This window comes from Galeopterus variegatus, unplaced genomic scaffold (assembly GCF_000696425.1).
Source record: "Galeopterus variegatus unplaced genomic scaffold, G_variegatus-3.0.2 Scaffold840, whole genome shotgun sequence".
NCBI classification, from domain to species: Eukaryota; Metazoa; Chordata; class Mammalia; order Dermoptera; family Cynocephalidae; genus Galeopterus; species Galeopterus variegatus.
In genome coordinates, this window is record NW_007726951.1 from 125,685 (window position 1) to 134,768 (window position 9,084).

Below are 9,084 nucleotides of genomic sequence, written 5' to 3' on the forward strand. Positions count from 1 at the left end.
TTTTTTTTTTTTTTTTTTTTTTGTCTTTTTTGTGACTGGCCGCACCGCGCTCAGCCAGTGAACCCACCGGCCATCACTATATAGAATCCCAACCCGCGGCGGGAGCGCCGCTGCGCTCCCAGCGCCGCACTTGCCTAGGTGCGCCATGGGGTAGGCCCATACCTCCATTTTGATTGACGACTTTCACACCCAGAGAAATAATTTCAGATATATTAGGCCACACAAAGTAAATAATGGTGGAGCTTATTTACTAACACACCTAGTTCGGAGCAGGACAGGGGGCAAAGGAAACCAAAAAATTCTACTAACTAATAATTGGTTTATAGTCAGTAAATACCCTGTTTTATAAATTCCATAGTAGTTAATTTCTGTCCACTAAGGTTAACAAAATATGTGGGCACCTCATAAGTCTGAAGGGATTGGACTTCTTTTTTCTGTCACTGGACTTTTTCCCAAAATGGGGAAAAAATAATTAGAAAAGTCTGTAATAAAAATCCATATATCAATTCTAAGTCTCAAGCTTGAAATTAATTTCAAATTTTTATCTCTTCACCCTTTCTATCAGAATTTTTTAAATATGCAAAATATACTGGTCAGGTTTCTTAACCCGTCTTTTATAGTCAATCATGTAAGGGCTAACACTAAGAAAACAAACAGGAAAAGAGAAATGATTGTAAATAACCTTGAATAATTAGCCAGTTAAGTTAGTACTTTGAAAGCATAAATGCTAATAACAATAGCTACTAACATCCGTGCAATCACAGTGGAGCTATTATTGTCTAGCTTTTTATCCTTTAAATAATCCTTTGCAGAAAAGTTGTGAAAATGAAAATTTTGCCCCTACAGGGTATTGTCTTGCCACTTTTATTCCTTCCTTGGTAAGTTGCAAAGTCCTGTTGCAAAGTATGACTACTGATTATCCACACATTTTCCTGGAACCTATTTTTAGGTTTTTTGAAAACTTTGCAACCTAGTCATTTTTCCTTATTTGTCACTTTTATGTGAGACATAAGCTTTTTGAAAAGGGAACTATTCCAAGTCTATTATTAATATTTCCTGTCTTGATAAATTGACAAACTGAAGATATGTTTGCCCTGCGCTTATATCAAGACGTACAACGAAGTGTAGTGTTTGTTACTGTATTAAGTTGTTCAGCCTGGGACACAATAAACTTAAGCTGCTTTCTGTTTTCCAGGACCAGAGCAAAATAATGATAATGTAAAGAAAGCAGTTTTGCAAATGGATCTTATATAAATATTAACAATTGGAAGTTAAAGCAGATCAGGAAAACAAAATTATTTCTCTAGGAATCAAGGAGAATGAAGTCTTATAGGACTGAGTTGTAATTGTTGTCACTAAACCCAAAGAAGTTTTGAATAACTAGTAACCCAAATAAGGTACAGATATAAATTACTGTAGTAAATACATAAACCAACAGCCTAAATAGGAAGAAATAAAATGATTGAATTTAGATTCGAGATACATAAGAAAGAGAGTGAATTAATGGGAGGACCAGGCACCTTGGGCATGTCTCCTCGGGATTTACAGAGATTAATTCCACCTAAACTCTGTAATTTAGATTAATCTTCAAATTATTAAGAAATCTAAACTAATTCTCTGTGTCAACTTCTAGTGCCAACTTTTCATCTTTCCTTTCTAAAAAAAAAAGGATGTTACTACAATATGTGAACAATTTTTAAAAAAAAGAAAAAAATGTAAAAGCAATATGTGAACAATTAAGTCAGTATGAAGTTTGTACATTCCTGTAGGAACCTTTAAGATAAATAAGAGCACTCATATAGGCAGGCATTATCTACAAGTAAGGAAGTAAAAGGGTTGGTTTTAATATTTTTATCTCTTCTGCTCCTAGTAACAAAATATTTAAAAGGTGACAAAGAGATTTTGAACATTATAATAGATCTGCAACATAACCAGCGCCATTTTAGACAAGCCCAAGTACAAAATGGCACCGTCCACCTCCTCCCCTCCCCTCCCCTGTTCTCTTTTACAAGAAGCCTCATGGTTTCAAAGAAAAATGAAACTTTTGGCATTTCCACATGCACAGAACTCTCCATTCCTGTGACCTAACTCAATCCCCACCCCAGAATTACATCACCCAGCTCTTGGCGCCAACATACCAATATAAGCTCCCACTGCCCTAGGTTAGCTGCTGTCCCCCATTTTCAGGGCAGCCCCCAGCTGTTCCCCACTTGTAGCGCTGCCCTGCAGATTCTTTTCCTTTAATAAAGCTTGAATGGTACCCAACATCTCAGCTCACTTTCTTTCATTATGGTGCCAAAACCTGGGAAGGGTATTGGCCGACGTTGTGGACCATCCCCTCTTTCTTGGGGTGATTGGCCCTTGGCCGCCCTTCCCAGACCTGCCAAAACCAGGTACACTTGGGACTCTCTCTCCTTTTGCCATTTCAGACCAACACACCCAACATTGGCCTCAATTCAGGGTGAGTCAGTGAGTCAGTCCTGTCTCATCTCGGGTTCCCCTGACTCGCTCTCTCATTCTTGAAGCCCAGGCGCCTGGCTGAGGGAACCTTTCTCATGCCCCCCAGCTATTGAAGGACACTCCATTAGCTGGTCAGTGGCTTCTCGATCAAAGAGAAGATGCACCCCAAGGAGGACGCTCCTTGGCAGCATTCTTCTCCAACCAGGACTGCCCATTCCCTTTCTCACCTTCTAAATGGGATCCTCACAATCGAAACCTAAATGTCTCATTTTCTACTGTACTCCGCACTCTACACCTCTGGGCTGTCTCCTGGCCATTTTCTTGGCCTCCAGGGAGACATTAAAACTTGAACACCTCACTACAGTGGATCCCAGTGGCCACTCACTGAAATGGCAAGACAGAGATTCCTTGTTCAGGCCTTCTCCTATCTCTGAACTTGTTCTTCTCTCGGTCAAAACTGTCCTATGTCTCAAATTCTCCTGGCTCATGCTCGACCTCTCCTTCCAGACTTGGATCAATCCTCTGATCTGTCAGACTACTTTGCTACCCATACGTACCTCCGTACACTCCAAATTCTTCACCAGCCCCTCCACCTTTTCCCTCTACCTCGTCTTCAGATGCTCATCCTCAGCCACTCAACCCCTCTCCTTCTCCCCCTTCGTCAGGTAACAACCCTGCCTCAGTTCTGGCTTTTTATAACCTTTCTGTGAAGCGCTGGGATGGAAGGAATTGTCTGAGTCCATGTACAGGGAGCAGGTCTGAATGGCGGCTCAGGTACATGCTTAAAATAATAGGTGGTCTTTGGGAGCCTTCCTGCATGGACCCAAATTGGAACTACCAGGCTGGCCACAGGGATCAGGATCTCTGGGATAATATGATCACACACCTACTTCACGGCCTCCAAAAGGCTACTCACAAGTCAGTCAATTATGACAAGCTTAGAGAAATCACACAGAGATCCACTGAAAATCCCAGCAAGTTCCTAACCTGCCTCTCTGAGGCTTTACATGAATACACGTGTATAGATCCAAACTCCCCTGCAGGCATGGCCCTCTTATTACACTCTCATTTCATTACCCAAAAAACTATAAAAGAGATCAGGCCAAATACCAGCTCCTGGCTAATGCCATCCATGGCTCCCATACTCCAAAGCTGGCTGCCTTAAGAGGCAAGCCACCTGAGAACTGTTTCAAATGCGGTCAACTGGGCTACTTGGCACGGGCCTGTTGTTACCTGTCCTCACTGCAAATGGCCAGGTCACTGGGGGACTGACTGTGCCACTCGCCAGAGAGGGAGTGGCCCAGTCCCCAACCTACAGCCTTTGGCTTCATGGCCATCTCCACCGGAGCTTCTAGGCTTTGCCCAGGAAGAGGATTGACGAGCCCAGGGTAACTCACCTCATAGCAGGTAAGCTGATCTCTTGTCATCAATAAAGGGGCCATTTACTCTACCCTTCCTGAATATGCAGGACCAACAACCCCATCCTCTATCAAAATAGTAAGAGTCACAGGATCAGAATACCGAATCACTCAAACCCTTTCCTGCACCCTACATCACACCCAATTCACACAAATTCTTAACAATGCCTCAATGCACAACCCCCTTACTGGGATGGGACATCCTTTTCAAATTCAAAGCTACTCTTACCCTAAACACTTTAACTCCAGCTACAATACTCCTGTTACAGGCTGCCCCAGACCTGGCCCCTGAGGCTTCCACCTTCCCCTCCCACTTGGACAAGGTTAATCCCTAGTATGGGATGCTTCTTCTCCCTACATTGCTATGTGCCATTCCCCTATCCTTATTAAATTGCTGAACCCTTCTTTGTTCCCTGATGTCTCACAGTACCCTATCACTAACAAACACCTAATAGGCTTAAAACCCATTGTACACAAACTCCTTTCTTCTCATCTCTCATGGCCTACGCACTTGCCTTTCAATACACCCATCCTTCCAGTTATAAAGCCTAACAGCTCATACCATTTAGTACAGGACTAATCCTGACATGCATCATTCCCAACAACTTACTTGGACAGTCTTACCTCAGGAGTTTTGGTGTAGCCCCCACTTTCTGGCCAGGCCTTAGCTCAGGACTTATCTGAACTTCCCCCAACCTCTAGCACTTTAATACAATATGTGGATGACCTCCTTCTTTGCAGCCCCTCCTATGAGGATTCACATGCCCACACTGTTGCTCTCCTTAATTTCCTGGCCTCCAAGGGATATTGAGTGTCCCCAGCAAGGCCTAAATTTCTTCTCCTTCAGTTCAAGAGTCTAATTTCTGAACTCCCTATACCTACCACAAAGGGTGAAATCCTTTCTTTCTTGGGGCTTGCAGGGTATCTTCACCTATGGATTCCTAACTTTGGCATGCTAGCAAAGCCACTTTATGGGGCAGCCAAAGTGGATCCTGCCATTCCTTTAGATCCCACAAAGCCCATTCATTCTCCCTTCCAGCGATTAAAAGCCACTCTCCTCGCAGCCCCAGCTCTCTCCCTCCCAAACCTATCTCATCTTTTATCCTACGCATCACTGAAACCCAAGTATTGGCAGTCGGGGTTTTGGGACAAAAAGCAGGAGATATTTTCTCCCTGGTTACATACCTCTCTAAACAACTAGACACCACAGCTCAAGAATGGGCCACCTGTTTACAGGCCTTGGCAGCAGGCACCCTTTTAACACAAGAAAGCTCTAAACTAACTTTTGGACAGCAAACAGTCAAGACCGTCTCAGCCATAAGGAAAATTCCCAGTTCTCCTTTAAACCTTGCCCTCCCTTAAATGCAGCCACTATCATCCCAAAACACTCATGACCCTTAAAACATAACTGCATGGAGGCTTTAGACCTCTTTCTCAATCCTTTTCCACACATCTCCCCACATGCCATTACACGGTTCATAGATGGGAGCGCCACCTCCATGTCTGCCCCCCGGGTGGGTTATGCCATAGTAAATCTAACACAAGCTATTGAGGCTGCACAACTCCCAAAGGAGGTTGGGGTTATACACTGCAGAGGACACCAAACCTCCAATGACCCCATAGCCCAGGGAAACAAACTGGCAGAGCTAACTGCAAGACAGGCTGCTCAGTTACCAGGCCCCCACTCTTCCTCTCCTGCTCAGGTCCTTTTCATGGCCCCTATGCCCTTATCCCAATACACACCCCAAGAAATACAATACCTCCAACAGTTGGGGGACACAGAGGAAGGACAACTGGTATACTCTCTCTGGTCGCTACGTACTCCCTACTACACAAACTGAACAAATCCTTTTAGATTTCCATAATTCAGTTCATATAGGCTATGAACCCCTACTACATTTTCTTCAGCCCTTATATTACTCTCCCCACATGGCCAAGTTACTAAAAAAAATCACTCAAAACTGTCCTTTGTGTACTTGTTGCTCCAATCAAGGTGGCCTCCAAGTTTGGTCCTTTCCCACCCACCAGGCCAGAGGATACACTCCAGGGCAGGATTGGCAAATTGACTTTACTCACATGCCTCCCCACAAAAGGACATGACCTTTTCAGGTTGGGTTGAGGCTTTTCCCTGCACTTCAGAGGATGCTACAGCAGTAATGCATGCTCTCACCTCAGAAATCATCCCTCGTTTTGGCCTACCCACCAGTCACTCACTTGCCTATGGGCTGCCCCCTGCAAGCCCACAGGCCTCAGTCCCCTCAAACTTATGTACAATAGACCCTTCACTCTCACACCTCTTCCTTCCAGCTCATCATACTTAGGCCAGTATCTCCCTACTCTTTCGCTCTTTAGGGATCTTCTTAGGGAACAGGCCAACCTTCTATTACCTCATCCTTTCCCCACCACCCTCTCAGACTTTAAACTGAGCCCAGGACAGCAAGTGTATTTTAAAACCCAAATCCCAAACCCCCTCTCGTCATGCTGGGAAGAGCCTTATACAGCACTTCTCACCACCCTCACAGCAGTAAAAGTAGGAAAGGCCCCTTGGTATCACTTATCCTTGGTAAAACTAGCACCTGAGACTTTACCCAAAAATCTGCTAACACCAAGCCAGAGGGGTCCCTCTGCTCAACCCCCAGCCCAACATCTCCTCACACATCATCCATTTTATGACCCACAAAACTGAAAATCTCCAGGACCTCCACTCTTCCCCCAATCCCAGAAAAAGGATGATCTTTCCCCTGGCGATTATCCTCTCACTCTTGCAGGCCCGCTCCACGTCCCACGCACAAGAGCTACTATTATACTGTCTGTTCTAGTACTTGCTACAGAATTGGCCAGTGCTGCCCCAAAAGATTGTAACATTACAGGAAGATTTCTCCTGGCACTCCTTTACCTCCTGTAGGTAGCATGCTTCTTAGCAATTTCACTGTGGCAAGGTGCCCTTTAAATTCTTTTGGCTCCCTAACCCTTCGCATCCTTCTCTTGTGTTTCCTCCTATCTCAATGCTCCCCCTTACTTGGAACATGGAGGTTCCAGGTCCACAGGGACGAGCAGTCCTCAGCGAATCAGACTGGTCCCCGAGCGACTCATCTGTCTCCCACTTTGCTAGAAACTTTTTGTGGTTACCCCCCTCCCTGTCAATGCAGCCCGCAATGTTTCCACAAATGTCTCTTCACTTTAATCTCACCTGAGTTGGGACTGTCAGCGTTGTGCGGGGCCTGCCCACACTGTGCCTTACTAATACCACCAAACGTTACCACTCACTTACCCCCTCTTCATCCATGCCCTAAAACCGGAATATATTTCCTTTGTAAAACTACTGTTATCCTGTTGCCTGCCCCCTAATGCAATTTCTTGCATATTCGTTTGGCTCATCCCTGACATCACCCTCCAGACAGATGGAGGGATGGAGATGGGACTGGGACTAACTTTGGCCCCTCCCTCTCAGGAAGTGCCCCCACTCCTGTAGGGCACTAACCATACCTTTTTTAATTGGGGCAGGGATCCTTCCTGCAACTGGGACTGACATAGCGGACCTTGCTACTGCCTCTTAATTCTATCAAAAACTCTCAGAAGAGCTAAGTATAGACAGCATCTCTTTCCCCCAGCGACAGGTCACCTCACTCGCAACAGTCGCTTTACAGAACCATTGGGCCCTTGACCTCCTTACAGCTGAGAAGGAAGGTACCTGCCTCTTCTTGGGGGAGGAATGCTGTTATTATGTAAATGAGTCTGGGGTGATCCAGAACAACTTCAACCATTTCACTGAACCCTTGGATACCCTGGCTTATGCCCCTACTAGGACCCCTAACTGTGCCTCATCCTACTTTTGGTCCCTGTCTCTTTTGGCGTTTCTCTAATTTCTTGCAGGAATGTATACAGGCTTTCACCAACCAAAAGGTCGCTGAATTGTCCCTGTGAGGAGGATATCAGCCCCTCAGAATCAGCGACCCTTCCCCAAAGGAATACAGCCTCCCCACATAAAACCAATACCCTGCCACCTAACTGTTTTATTCGCCAACATAAATCTTCTATTTTTTCTATATCTTCACCCATCTCCAGCAGGAAGTAGCTTCAGAAGAACGAGACCTCCGCCCTTTTTCCCATACTTAAAAGGCAGGAAAATGGATCTGCAACATAACCAGCGCCATTTTAGACAAGCCCAAGTACAAAATGGCACCGTCCACCTCCTCCCCTCCTGTCCCCTGTTCTCTTTTACAAGAAGCCTCATGGTTTCGGAGAAAATGAAAATTCCGGCATTTCCACATGCGCAGAACTCTCCATCCCCATGACCTAACTCAATCCCCACCCAGAATTACATCACCCAGCTCTTGGTGCCAACATACCAATATAAGCTCCCACTGCTCCAGGTTAGCTGCTGTCCCCACTAGGGACGGTGGGGTCCCCACTAGCTGCTGACCCCTGGGCTGTTCCCCACTTTGAGCACAGCCTGGCAGATTCTTTTCCTTTAATAAAGGTTGAACGGGACCTGGCATCTCGGCTCACTTTCTTTCACATTAGTATGTGACTTATTTTATTTTCTATTTCATTTCTCCTTCCTGTAAAATTTAAGAATCTTGTTTTCCTTTTGGTTGTTTAGAGATCCGTTTTAATGTTATCATCTAACTATCCTTTCCATTTCAGAACATGTGACTGAATTTTGAAAGATGATAAAGCACCTCCTTCCCCTCCCCTCCTGCACCAGAAAAAATTAAACCAGTACTGTGGTCTTCAGTGACCACAGTGATTTACATCTGAGAGAAAACTTAAGATACATGAACAAGATAATTTCTTTTCCCTCTACAAAATCCTAGGTACTTTAGTTAATTTTAACGGGATCTATGTAATACCTGCAAGTGGAATGCAAATGTAAGAATTTTGTTTTTCAGAGTGTTTTTGAATACACTAAAATATTCTTCAACTATTAATTTTCATGCATACCTCATGTTTCTCAAGAATTGCACAGGGGTGTTACTGTTTACATTTTTACAAACCACATCTCCGCACAACCCAACACTAATTTTTTTTTCAGTTAAATCAGATTATTTAATAACCTTCATTCTGGTGCATATACTGATACCAAGGATAAGATTCTAGAACTGCCCACATCCTTGCCTGATCCCTCCTTCCTTTGCCTTCAGAGCTAGCAATATTGCATCCGTGCCTTTCTTCAGCTGTCACATCTTCCTCTGACTCTCTTCTA